Source organism: Prosopis cineraria, unplaced genomic scaffold (assembly GCF_029017545.1).
Source record: "Prosopis cineraria cultivar Desert tree isolate PC_DT_omini unplaced genomic scaffold, ASM2901754v1 PC13, whole genome shotgun sequence".
Classification (NCBI taxonomy): Eukaryota; Viridiplantae; Streptophyta; class Magnoliopsida; order Fabales; family Fabaceae; genus Prosopis; species Prosopis cineraria.
Genome location: NW_026555344.1, coordinates 21352548 through 21364445, shown reverse-complemented (window position 1 = coordinate 21364445; position 11898 = coordinate 21352548).

The following is an 11898-nucleotide window of genomic DNA, read 5'->3' as shown; positions in this document are numbered from 1 at the left end:
TTTTAAGAAGAGAGATTCTGTACTATACGTCGTAACTTGTGGATAAGTCATTGTGGTGCATGTGTGAAAACATACCTAGGGAGAGGCTCTCTGTGCCATGTGTCATGACGCATTGTGCATCTATCACAGCGTATGGTCACATTTCTACTATTATAAGTCACAAAATGAAGCAGAAAATAGATGAAAAATAGAGGTAGTCGAGAGAGAGGCGAAAGAGTTGTGCTAAGGCTTGAAGAAACCAACTAGTAGGAGTAATTTGGAGCACCTAAACATTAAAGGTAAGATTCCTACACTTAAATCTTTCTCTTTTCTTCCATTTTCTTGATGGTAGAAGTTAGGGTTTGATTGATAATGATGTTTTTTGATCCATAGAGGCTATGTGTCTAAACTGATTGTCTTAAATAGAGTTAATGGGAGTAGATTGAGCTAAGTAAACTTAGTATATATAAATATATGATGGTTGGTGGTTGAAGGACATTAAATGTTCAAAAATCCTCATAAATATGTTAGTTGGGACTGATATGGTCCCATTAATGATCATTAAAGGGCTTACTAATGATAATGAGGGTTAAGGAAAGCTAAGAAACCCTATAGGTATTTTTATATGAGTTAAGAATGAATCTTGAGCATTAGGAAGTATTGAAGTATTAGTGAAAATTAGCCTTAATATGGATATTGATGATTTGCATTGTAAATAATTGTAGAGTGACTATCAGTGGCGCCATCCAAGCTTCTTTAAAGCTTTGGGAGTAAGTATTTGACAGGTGAAACCTTTGACCTCTTAAAGGTTTGAAATAACTGGGAGACTTCTATCTTGTACTTTTATGTGTTAATTAGTTTGTTGAATAATATTTAATGATTGAATTATGCAAAATTGATTGAAATGTAAATGTGGCTTGTTTTATTTGAAAAGCCCACTATGAAGTAGTGATTTAATTTAGTTCAATGATTATAAAAATATGAGGTTCAATGAATTTGAGTAATGGGAGTTCAATGATTTAAGATATGTATAGTACAATGAAATCGAACTTTATGAAGTTTAATGAAAACATATTTATGAGGAGTTTTATGATATATGAAACAGTGAATTTCCATGATTGATTGAAATGTTAGAGTACAATGATATTGAATGGGTATAGTACATGATTGTGAATTTGAGAAGTTCAATGATTTATGTATTGTAGAGTTCAATGAAAAGATAAATTGAGGAGTTCGATGAATATAAGGAGTCCAATGATTGAATTATATGTGATTTTTATGTAAGACAATAAGAAATTGCATGCCTTAAAATATTACATAATTCATGCATTGCATGATCTTGAGAGGCGGGAGTTCGCCTGGAAAAAGGAGTAGAAAATAAAATCTATATGGTAGGGCTCCCATCCAAGTGATGGCTTGCCCGGATTGATTGTATTCATATTGTTCCACTTGTTTAACGAGGGACTGTCCCACCAGTTCAACGAGGTACTCAAATCTAGTTAGCTATCTACTAGTTCAGTGAGGAAGCTAGTCTAGGGTTAGTTCATAACACAATGCACATAGTTATATCAAAATACTTGTAAACAACTTCACAAAAAAATAATTACTAATTTACCCTGCTTAGCAATTAGTTCTTGGGATTGAAATTCAAGATGTTACATTAAAGGTGTTAGATTTGGTGTGGGAATTAGAGATTACTTTGGAGCACATGCATGCCCTAGCAGTTTGGATTTTGTTGCTAGAAAGGAGTTGGAAAGTGTAATGACAAATGTAAGGCAACAATCAAAATGAAAGATGCTGAGACTTTATTTGAAGCTCATTCGGAAGCCGGCTTGGAACACTGGCTTGTAAAAATGAAAGAGGAGATGAAGACCTTTATGACCTCATGACAAGAGACAACTGTCGATGCACCTTATACACAGTCTCCTAGATTTCACAACATGAAAGGGAGTAATGTTCTTGTATGCATGTCAGAGGGTCCTTCAACAGGAAACACCGATGAACCATGTGAGCTATATCTAAAGGATCCTAATAGACTCTTGGTCACTCTTGGCAGTATTCATACTTTAGGACAAACCATCCACTACAAGAAAATGCAACAAGATCAAGTTTAAGTAGTAGTATAATCTGTAAAGGTAGCAAAAATGCTTGTCCTATTCCCTACTGATGAGGTCAAGATTATGTCTAAAGCTGTTAGTACTTTTATCATGTGGCCCAAGAGACTTGTCAGTATGGTTCAAGCTAGGGTACATTTTATTAAATATTTCATGCATTTTATTAAATATTTCTTTCTTATCATGTTTTTTAATAACTATCTCTTGCCTTCTCAGTTTCCTTTGCTAGATCTTCTATATACCTCATTGCAATCGTAACCACCGCAATTGACTCCTCTCTAATTAATAATTTTACTGGCCTATGATAAATCATGCAAAGAAAAAAAGTCTGTAAAGGAAAAGGATGTTGTTGGCATGGAGAATCCAGTAGTGATTGAACCATAAGATTTGAATCAATTTCTCTTTAAAAGTCAACCTACCATAGCGTCAATTGAGCTATTTATGCTGTAAGTATGCTTTATTGAAAATAATTAACTTATCAATTCCAATCAACTGATATGATTGCATTATCATAGGTATCTTCATCGTTTGTTCATTACATCAAGAAAAGGTTATAATTTCATATTTTTTGCCCTCATAACATGACAGAGAAAGGGAATACTTAGAAAATAAGATCCTGGTACCTTTAGCAACAAATATGTGAAGTCAAAAAGAATGTTTTCATGACTCTATGTGTGCACTTGTGAGGACCAATTTATGATTAATAGTTTTTTGTTAAATGTGGATTGCTTCTAATAACTCACCTTATTTTATAAGGATCACTAGTAGTTGATTGTTCTTTCATTGAAGACTAACATTGTCCTTTTCTTGTGCTCCCTCCATTACAAACCAAACAAGAACATAAAGAAAATAATAGGCTCATAAGTGTACTTGTATAAAAATTGTCAATTTTTATAGATATATTTGTTACAAATCTCGAGATGTTGATTTTAGGGCAATGAAAACATATTAAACAATGGTCCTAAAAAAGCACACACATGAACTCAAGGATCCTATGTGGATCGAGCTAAAGGTAAGTGAAACTAATACTTTATTAACTTATTCAGTTATCAAGATTTATTGCTAGTCGCTTATATATGTGTTTTTATATAGAGTCATAGGCAACCACAAAAGACTAGTTTGTGCAACACATATGCAATGAGGTGTATGATTAACATCATCACATTGTAATGGTTGAATTTACAAATGAGGTAGCTATATTTTTGAAGAGCTAATTTTATTGTTATTTGAATTAGCTAGTTAAAGTTTTAATTGAAATTTCATACTTAATTTAGATGTTTGACATTACGGATCCATTCTCCGAGGAAGAGATTGATGACATATTCAAATGTTGGACACAATATTTTGCAGATGGTTTGTGAGATTCAAATAGTATTTTAGTAAATTGTATAAATCATTTGAGTTTTATGTAATTTCTACAAAATTTTACATTAAAATTTGGATTATTTATATGTACTAAAATTGGCTCGCTGGTGATATATTGTATAGAATATTTTCATTTATAGGAATTAAGGAAATAAGTAGAAACAGAATTATTTTTTTTAAAACAAACAACTGTTAACAATGGGTATGGCCATACCCGCTGTTAAAAGTCCACCTTTTTTCCTAAAAATTTAATCAATGGGCAACTTTCAATAGTAGACTTGAAACCATTGTTGAAAGCCATAGACTTTTAACATCTCCTGAAACAACCGCTATTAAAAGCCTATCCTGTAATAGTGCAATATGAGAAGACTGCATGGTGTAAGTCATAACCTTATCTCATATGTAATCTTGTTACTAAGCCCTTTGATCTAAGATCATCATGGATTCTTTCATGATAACCACTAAACTTTGACCTAGTTAAAAGTCACCTTTAACCGGGTGATCATAAAAGCTATAATTGAGTTTAGTGATGTTCATGAATAGGAATATGAGTGGTCAAGAAAGAATTTATCCCTCACATTAATTAAAAGATATTACTAGGTCTCTCGATAAGTAAGACTAAGAAAATATATAGCCATATGACAATGAAAAGGGTTTTTCAATTACTATAGTCAATCCACTTAGAGATCGAGAAAGTAATGGTTAAGTAAATGAGAATGACAATTTCATGTCTCACACTTGACTGAAATATCACGTGATAAAAAGGATGTGATACGGTTATATGATGGGTTATATCTACTCATAGAGAGAGTTTAAAGCAGTAGTAGTTCATTCTTGAACTATCTTTGTTCACCCCTGTTTTCTATCTTCAAAACAGAGGAACTTAAGCTTAGGGAGCTTAAGAGGATTTATCATTACCTATGTCAGGGGGAGAGATTCAGACTTATTATGAAGTCTCTTGATATGCTGAGGCAACCAAGAGCCTATATTAATCTTGGTAATATAGTTAGAAATCTCAGGATGTTCTTGAAGATTGAACATAGACTTAAGTGATAGGAGTCGAATCAGGATAAATCATTTGTGTTAAGCTCTACATTTCTAACTCTTGTGCTTGATGATTTCATTCCTTCATTACCTTGATTATTACTACAAAAGCTTTTATATATTTTAATTAGCCCAATTCACCTTATTCTTAGGTCATTTACAAAAAGTCCCCTGTAAATGACAATATGTATACTAGTGACCAGTCGATCCAGCACTATGTACCTTTTCAAGTGCCTACAACTTAGATTTATATCTATATAATTAATTAAAATTATACTAGTCTTGTTTCATCTATGATTCCTCATAGATGACCGATTAGGGACATTTAAGACAATCAATATAGTTTTTCCAAGGATACAATTATCGTGATGAACATGCAATTAATATGATAAAGAGAAATTCATTAAATAACAATGTTCATAGTATAATGATTAGCCCTAAGGTACAATTTTCAAAATTAGGTATATTGATTAAAACTTAGCTAATCTCTTGACCAACCCTAATCCAAGATTATGGTCTTAGAGTGTGCTAAAATTTAGCTAGCAAAAGTGATAGGGGACGCGGAAGCAGAATCGTGCTAGTTTAGGGATAGAACCTTGACACAACAAAATCACAAGAATAAAAAGAAAGAGACGAAATTTATGATAAAATAAAGAAAGATATGAAATAAACAATGGGATAATGATCAAGGAGAAGATCCTCTAGAGCACCTGCCTCTAGGAACGTTAACCTTCGAAGACACCACAAGAGTTGATCACACTCTTGATCAAGTCTGTTTCTCACACGGGATGCCACCATAAAGCACTAAGGCTCACAAGAGTTATAAACTCTAAAATGAATAATTTCATTCAACTTTTGTTTTGTTTACAAGAAGAAGCATGCCTAATTTATATAGGCTCATAGAAAAGAATATTTCCTAAAATTAAAAACCTAACTTCCTAATACTAAAAGGAAAAATAATATAAAATAATGATAAAATATTCAGTCATATAATTTAGGAGATGTGATCCTAAAATTATGGGATTACAAAATTTAGAAATTAATACTATAATTAATTCTAACCTTTGACTAGACTTAAAATAGGAAATCAAATCAAAAGACCATTAAAATAAGAAATAATTTAGGAGACAATCAAGGGATCATAAAGGATTTAAAATCATGTCACCCTTGACTTCTTCACTAGGGTTTCATGCCTCCTTGCTTGCAAGAGGCTCAACTTGTAGTCTTCCTTGTATTGGACTAAGGTCTGCATCTCTTGGGCTTGACTCTTCATGAGTTTGGATCTTAAGTATATTATACACATATAGATGCTTTACTTTGGGCTTGAAAGGAGTGCCCCAATGCTCTCCAAGCTCTTGAACTTCTTGTACAAGACTGAACAAGGCTTGCTTCATGGCTTTAGTTCGGGCTCTTATCATTGGACCTCCAATATGTTGCAATGGGTCTTTAGGTACGTTGGTTGGAAGTATTGGGCTCCTTCCATGTCACCATGCTCATGATTATCATCCTCAAGCTTCGTTGTCATTAATGCTATGTCATCTGTGCCATGGGGTCTATAAAAAAGGGCCAACTTAATAGTTAAAAACATGAGTTAATTAGGTCAAGCACATTTAAGGGAATCAACATGCTTAAGATTATGATTCATGAAGATATTCACATACATTCAAGTTGGCATGATTATAACAAGTAGGAAAACATGTTAATCTCATTCAGCTATATCAGGATTATGATAGAACTTAGTGAGGCCAAAATTAGTACTCAAAATGACAAAACTTAAGTTGCAACAATCATCTTTCAAACATATGAATCATTACTTGAGATTACAAGATCAAAGAGTCATACAAATTTATAATCTAGAGAGAAATTCAAAACTAAATGGAAAATAATACAAACTTAAGGTTTCCTCCTCCTTATAGTCACTAGTGGAGCAACATACATCCTAAAGTGGGCAGATGCACCCCTTGATATTTTGGAAATAAAGGTATTTATGTGTTAGTTTTAGATCTTGCCCTTCCTGATTTTCTAATTTTTCACCTTTTAATATATGTTCTTTGCTTCACTTGAGGGAAAGAAAGAGGGGGGAGGGAGAGAGAAGACTAAGAGTAGGTAGAGGCTTACAGCAAGTGGTAATGATTGATGTGAGATTGAGGAGATAAGGAGATTTCCAAAAAGAGAGAAATAGAGAGATTTTTTTAATATTTTATTTATGATATTTGTAGAAGTTTAAGAAAACAATCATTTTTTAATATTATTATTTTTTTGTTTAAAGACTATCTTAAACTTTCATTTCTTTAACTTTTTAATTAATTAAAGATATTCTTGTTAAAATATGATTTATGTTAAAGTAAAATTGTCACTAGATTTTGATAGATTAATAATCTTCATTTAAACAATATAAATCAAATTTATATAACATTGAACTAAAATAAATTCTTAAGAATGACTATCAAGCTAAAGTTATAAGATATGTAATTTATATATAATAAAAAATTAATTTGTGGCAAAAATTAATTATTTAATATTTAAATAATATCTCGCCCCCTTTAACCAAAGGTCTTGGCTCCACCACTACTCATGGTAACCCCTTCAAGAACCTAGCCTTGCATCTTCAAGTGATAAACAAGATGAAACTCTAAAATCATGGCCATTCTTCACCTCAAAATCGCTCAAAGAAGACAAGCTTGGATCCTTGAGAGAGCTTTTAGGTTATGTAGAGGAAGATAAGAGGAAGAGAATGATGTGATCTTTGTGGAATTTGGATGGTTAGATTGAGAGATATGAAAGAGAGAGTGTGAAAGTGTAGACAGAGATGTGAGAATTTGATAAAATTCAAGATGAAAATCTAATGAAATGTTTGAAAATTCATCCTAAGCCAAATTAAAATGTGTTTGGCTGAAAATCCTAGGGTCATGACTTGTTAAACAAGTTTCCAAAAACTAAACACAAGTGATTAGGTCAAGTGAGGTTAAGAATAGTCTAGGTTACAAGTTAACTTGAGTGATAATTCCAATATTGCTCTTCTAATCTCATATGTGCACGGACATGTTAAGCACTTGTGTTCCTCTTAAACACATTGAAATTCATGCCCCATATGCCCAAATACCAGATCTGAAATTGTCTTCCAATCTCCTCAACTACATTACAACTATCTTAAACTTTGACAAGTCAATTTGATCCCTAGTGTGCAAGTTCATGGTAAACTCATATGTGCCTTTTGTACCTTGTTAATCATGCCATTTTGGCCCCAAATCAGGTCTAAAATCACATGCTCATTAGGTCTCCATATGCTTAACTAAGTCTTGAACCAAAGTCTCCTTCATGTAAAGTGTCACCTAAGACAATAATATAAAATTTGACTAAGTTATTTTGCACATGGTAATATATAAAAATATTCAAAACCAAATATCTTTTTGCATGTATTTTCAAAATCCATTCAAAAATTTACAAACAAACATGAGAAATATAAGGTGGCCATGCATGTATGCAAATAAAGTCAAATTAGCCAAATTGATAAGTCAATCCAAAATGTTGACTTTTTAACCCTATATCCAAATGCAACTTTCAAGACCAAATATTTCAACCCATATGGACCTAATATAAATGCGCACATCAAATCCCAGATTTGCCCTTGAATTTCCAAAAAAGTATAAAATGACTAAAATACCTTAATTGCATAAATTCTCACTAAGGCCCAAAACCCTGATTTAAAATTTAAAATGCATATTTTAGGGTTTTCTATCATGAAACGTGATCCTAAATTTTTAAGAAAAGTATGTAATAAATATGACCTGTCAAAATTCCCCCGCATTAATCTTTTGTACTCTGGGTAAATTTAAATCAAGATAATACCTCTTAGCTCACAATTCCCAAAAACATAAAATCCAAATAAGAAAAAAAATGAAATGCCAATGAAAATCAAACCAAAAGTGAAGGAAATTTTTCATACAAACAAAGAAGTTGTTACTGCCTCAATTAAAGAACTTTATCCCTCATAAATAAACTATTAGAGAGTACAAAATCATAGAAAAAGCCTCACAAGGATAGTGTTTTCTCTCAATCCACTCGAGTGTTTAAAGGTATATCATTTCACTCTATGTACATTAACAAAGCATCCTACCATAGGCTTGTAACTCTACTACTAATTAGAAAATGTTCTCAAGAATTAATTAGTCTTTATTATGGATGTAATGTGGCCATTGAAAAGGGTATACTTGGATTTGCATGTGAGAGGTAGGGTTTTGGCTCACGAAACCATGTCTTGGCCACAATGTGAGCATGCAACAATATTCAAAGTTTTTCAAATCTTGACTAAGTGGATATAAACTCAATTGAACAATGGGAATGAGAGGGATATGGAAGAACATGGAACAAAATAATAAGATGACTTGTAACTCAAGAAACCCTGACATTCTTGGTTAACTTTTGCTTTTGCATTTCTCTTTGTTTATTTTTCCTTCTCTCATTTTTTTCTTCATTTCCATTTTGGTTTTCCCTTTTTTTCTTTATCTTTTTGGCAACCTTTTTTCTTTTCTTTCATATTCTCTTTCTTTTTCTTTTCTTCTTTCTTTTCATATTTTTTCTTCTTTTTCTTGCCATTCTTTTTTTTTTCTTTTCTCTCATACAAAATCCATGAAATGCCTTGGGTTCAAGGATAAGAGTCACATAAAATAAAACTTGTTCCTTTAAGATGATGGGATAGATAAAGGAAAATGATGTAAGAATAAGTTTATCCATTAAGTTAAATTAAAGAAAACTAAGCATATTGAAAAACACTATAAAAGAGTACATGTAATCCATGGAGAAAAAAGAGATAGTGTTTAAAGAATGAATGAAACAAAAGAAAGGATCGAATTGGCTAACAAAGGATAATCAATCATATTAGGGTTAGCTAAAAGGCCTTGTGCTTTTTATATGAACGCTAAAATCATCTTCTCTACAACAAATGCAATGATGTAGCCTTGATTAAGAGAAAATACAAGTCCTAGAGGGTGTAATAACTAAAGACATAACTCTCATTTGTTAGAGGCTCCTTCCATATTAGCTAATTTTGCTTTTCTCATTAAATGCACATACTCTAATGGAAAACTTATTTTATAAAGTACAAAAATTAGGGAACCATCATCTAAAAATTTCATATTCCAAATCCCAAAACAAAAATTTCAAATCCCCAAAGACAAATAGAAAAAGAATTTTTATAAATTTTAAAAAAAAAATCAAAACAAAGTAAAAGAAAACCAATTTTTATGTTGATAAGAAAATTTTTTACACATTTTATCTATTCATTTAGGACCTATTTTATTTGTTATATTTCCTATTTTGGTGCATTCATAGTCTTAAAAGCAAGAAAATCACCTAAGGGACAAAGTTGTGCAATAGGGGTATTTTAGACCAAAAATTTGACTTTTGAGAAAATTTACAAAAAAAAAATTTCAAATGTGTTTGATGTTCAAGAAAATGAATATGGAATTATATTTTGAAAATTCAATATGATTTGGGAGATATTAATTAAAAATCATAAAATTAGGGTTTTTGACTTTGTTGACCTATTAGGGTTTTGTGCATGTGTGTGCATGCATTATCTCACATATAAATAATTAAGTTCATGTTCCTAAGTATAAATTATTATGTCACATGCATTTATTTGATTAAATTTGTTCATTATGTGACATAGGTGACATGTGTGCACTTGGACTTGTATTAATTGGTCGAGTAAGTGAAAGAAGAGAATTTTGGACATAAGTGGCATGAAAATGGCTGAGATGATGGGGTAGATTAGATTTCCTAAGTGAAAATCATGGGAATATTTATATGACCATAGGAATTATCACTCAAACAATAAGAAGGTACCACTTAAAGGCATGTGCACAAAGTGTGAAACTTTGCCTTTAATTTTAATTTCTTTTTAAATTAATTTTTAGACCCAAATCAAGGAGAAACCAATTTTCACATCCTCTTCTCTTTAATTTTAAATTCAAATACAATTCATTCATCTCTTTCATTTAGTTCATCTCTATCTCTAATTCTTCATTTTCTCCTCCTTCTCTCTAAAAACCCTAATTTCGTCCATCCTCACTTCTTCATGTATAGCCACTTGATTTCCACAAGACCACCACCATTCTTCTCCTCTTATCCTCCTCTTCTCATCCATACCACTTGATCTTTTGTCCAAGGTCTCAATCTTCAAAGTCATCTATAGAGCAATTTGACTACCTTGAAGAACTCTTGAAGATGATGATGACTCTTAAAGGCTAAGGATCTCTTAGTGCTTGGCAAAGGATAGACACTAGATAAATCACTTAGAGCTTCATTTTATGTAACATTTTTCCTTCTTCTTAATTTCTCTCCATTAACTTGACATTGTAAGGTCATAGTCTTAAATTACTTTGTCATTGGCTTGTAACCATAGTATTGAGTTTTCATTTTTTATGGAGATGAATTTGTGGACTGATTTGCTTGGTTATTTGGTTTGTGAATTTTGTCCACCTTGCTTCCTTTCATAGTTGCGAATGCTTGCTTGGTGAATTGACCTTCCACATGCTTATTCATAATCTTGAGGAGTGTGTGTGGGTTAAATTGTGATCAAACATAGTCTTGCTTGTCACTTTGTCTTCTTGGCTGAACCATTTAGCTACGAAAATTATTAAACACCTAACCATACTCTTAAAACTAAATTAGGGAATTGAATTAGGTATTATAGTCTTAGGCTTAAGATTGACCTAAAGGAAGTTTAGTTACTATTGATAGTTTTTCTAGTGGCTACCATTTTGGTTGGGAAGGGAAAGAAGAATGAGAGCATATGCACTTGATTAGTGGTCATGATTCTGATTAAAGTCCAACTCTAGGTACCATCTTCATAAGGAATTCACTCTTTCGCTAGATTAGGTTTTAAGCTTGTTTTTAGGACACTTTAATCATAACAATAAATGATGGAAAATTAATTTGCACACTTGTAAACCACTATTTTTGACTTGAAATACCTCCTTAGGAGATGACCTAGGTTGCCACTATATTGCATAGCTGGTTACTTAGTACTTTTTGAAAGGCTTACAAAAGTCCTTCTCCAAAATTGGTGCCATTGTCAGGGAGGTGTATTATGTTGATTTTAAGGTTCATTTAGTGTTTAATTTACATTTTTGAATCACTTTTGGCCTGCTGGAATTTTTGGGAAAACAAAAAAATTGTGTTTTTGATTTCTCTAGTGTGTTTTGTGTGTTTGGTGGCATTTTCATTGTTCTTGCATTTTAAGTGTTAATTTAGTTAGTTTTTAGTGTTTCTGTGTCAGATTTTGAAAATAAAAAAAATTCATTTTTTTAGTGTGTCAAAAGTAGAGTTAGACTTTACTCTATTTTTCAATATCTCTGCTCTAATTTCCAAAATTAACTATGGAGATTCTTGA